Consider the following 2,657-nt stretch of genomic DNA (forward strand, 5'->3'; position numbering starts at 1 on the left):
GCATGCACACACATAACACGGCCCGCTTGCATCACAGAAAACTCTCATCAAAAGCTTCTTCATCAGAGTTTGCTTCATCTCTGCAGTATTTCATAGTCATTGCATGTGAATGGAGAATGTAAGCTCTTGTGTTCACCCAAGAACAAGACCTAGTTTTAAACAAAATCTCTCTGGGGGGGAAGGCTGCTCGGAAAGGAAATGTGTATTAAATGAGGACGTCAGTGTCTACAGAACAAACATGCACAAACCACTTCTGGCACAAAGGCAGGAGTACAGTATATTGATTGTGTCAGGCGAAAACCTGTTCGGTAAAGCAGTCGGGTTTGTGCATTGAAAACCCTTTTCTTTTTTGTTGCTCAAAGAGCGGTGGGAAAAAGTCAACACATCCAGTTTCAGTTGTCTTTATTAAAAGAGGCACGCCTTTGTGTCTCAGACATCAGCAACAAACAGAAACCTGATCACGTCTCGGATAGAAAACTGAGGCCAGACGGTGTCAGAAAGGATGAATCTTTGGAATCTACTGAGACAGGTCTATAATTTAGGTTATAATACCCGTTTTCATGCTGCTCAAACAGTGTTTGTTGCACTGTGGTGGGTATGTTACAACAGACTGAATCTGTGCTGGTTGAGGGTCCGTGTCAGCAGTGCAGAGCGGCTCTGCAATGACAAAAGGCCGATAAAGTGCTCCGAAACATTCTTTTACCAGAGAGAAAGACTGTAAAAATGGCTTTGATTGATACAAATATACATTTCTAAGAAGTTTTTGTTAAAGTACAAACAGGCCCTGCTGCATAATTTATTGACTGAATGGATTTAAATAGGAAGAAAAATACACAATCCTGATTTAAAAGCAAAGTTAAACACACTTCTTCGTCTTACTAGTTGGATTTTTTGATCAGCCCCGTAGTTTCATCCCCTTTTCTTTCTCCCAAAAATGTGTTTGCACAGAAGTACGTTTACTTTGTTTAATCTAGCAGTTCATTATCTTTTCATAACTGAAAAAATCTGTTCTGCATAATCAGTTCTAATCACTCTATGGAAAATTAAAGATCTAATAAAACAAATTAGCTTCTAATTCCCGGGTAAATTTCCACATTTTAACTGGATTTTAAACAGCATCTTTCTATCAGTTTGTAAATGTGGTGACTTGATTTTTGAAAGCAGCGTTAGTGTCTTCTGTGGAGTTAAATTAACGTTAAACAGAACGCATCAGAAATAACGGGACACAACAATATATGCTGCACGTTTCCTTTACACCTTGAGACTGGACAGCTTTTCTTTAAATCACTTTAAATTTAAACTTCAACTGTACATTGTTGTGTTACTCCTGAGTAAATCCATTCACAATCAGGCAATAATGTGAACTAAAATCAGAATTTAGGCACTAATTTAAACATATTTCTGTCCTGTAAATTCACCTGGTCAGTAGAGACATGCTTTGTAACAAAATACTTCTCATTTGAGCGACGTCCTATCAACCACATGCAACACCTGGACTAAAATAAAGGCGATTTCCAGAAGTTTGCTCTCGGTAACTTTACAGTCTTAGATGGTTTTCAACAGATGCAAAACTACGACTTTCCCAGCAGTGAGATTTCAGACTTATCACGACTAAAACAACACCCGACACAATCCCTAAATAGAAGATGATGACAAACCATAACAACTAGCCTCGAGTATAATCTCCTTGAAAAAAAAAAAAAATATGGCAATAGAAACTCTCATAAAAGCTTAAATACCCCTTCCCAATCTGAAAATATCCAAAACTTAATTATACCCAAAATATTCTTGATTTGCATAGTGTCCTCTGTCATTAGAACATTTTCTTACAATATGTACAACATAAAGCATCACTGAAGTAAGGCAAATTAAATATAGCATGAATAATTCTGGGTTTGGTGCTCTGATTTGAAGAACATGTGGAGCCCGTTAATTAATTAACTAGTGCATTGGAGGAAAATTTGCTTCACCCAAAGACCATTTAAGAACTGCGAGAACAGAACGTGCATTAAAAAATCTCCTGAGGTACCATCGTGAATTAACAGAAAACAGCAGAACAGATCCAACACACACAGATTTCGTGGGGGGGAAAAAAAACCCACTTTGGAAAAGTGTAAAGACAAAAGTGACTGACCTATCTTGACCAAAAAAAAAGATGGTCACGTAACAGTTGCATAAAAACAGAGGACCCCGAGCAGGATGATGCCGGCCCTTCTGCCAGTAAAATGACATTTTAATGCTGCTAAATCAAACGTGTCCTCCCCAAGCAGCTGAGGCTCCACGTGGAGCTCGGTCAAGGTGTGTAATCCAATGGCAAAGAGGCAACAACTCTCCAGAAAGGCCACCTGAGTGCTGAACAGAACCACAGCAGACGTCTCGCTGTGGGTGCTGCTGGTTGTAGAAGACATTCAGAAAGAGGGCAGAACCCTGAAGTTCAGATAAGGGCTGAGTGTCTTTGGTTGGTGGACCTGGAGCTCGCTCCTATGAGCATCGTCGGCTGGTGCTTCAGCAGACAGGTCTGGCTGAAAGTTTAGACCTTGTTTGCTACCAAACCCCTTTACAGAACTACAAAGGTGAAATTGAAAAGTGTGTTAAAGTGATTATCTTTGCTCTGAAAATAAATACGCCATCATTTTTCTAAAAACAAATCACATGAT

The sequence above is a fragment of the Chaetodon auriga genome, chromosome 4, assembly GCF_051107435.1.
Source record: "Chaetodon auriga isolate fChaAug3 chromosome 4, fChaAug3.hap1, whole genome shotgun sequence".
Lineage (NCBI taxonomy): Eukaryota > Metazoa > Chordata > Actinopteri > Chaetodontiformes > Chaetodontidae > Chaetodon > Chaetodon auriga.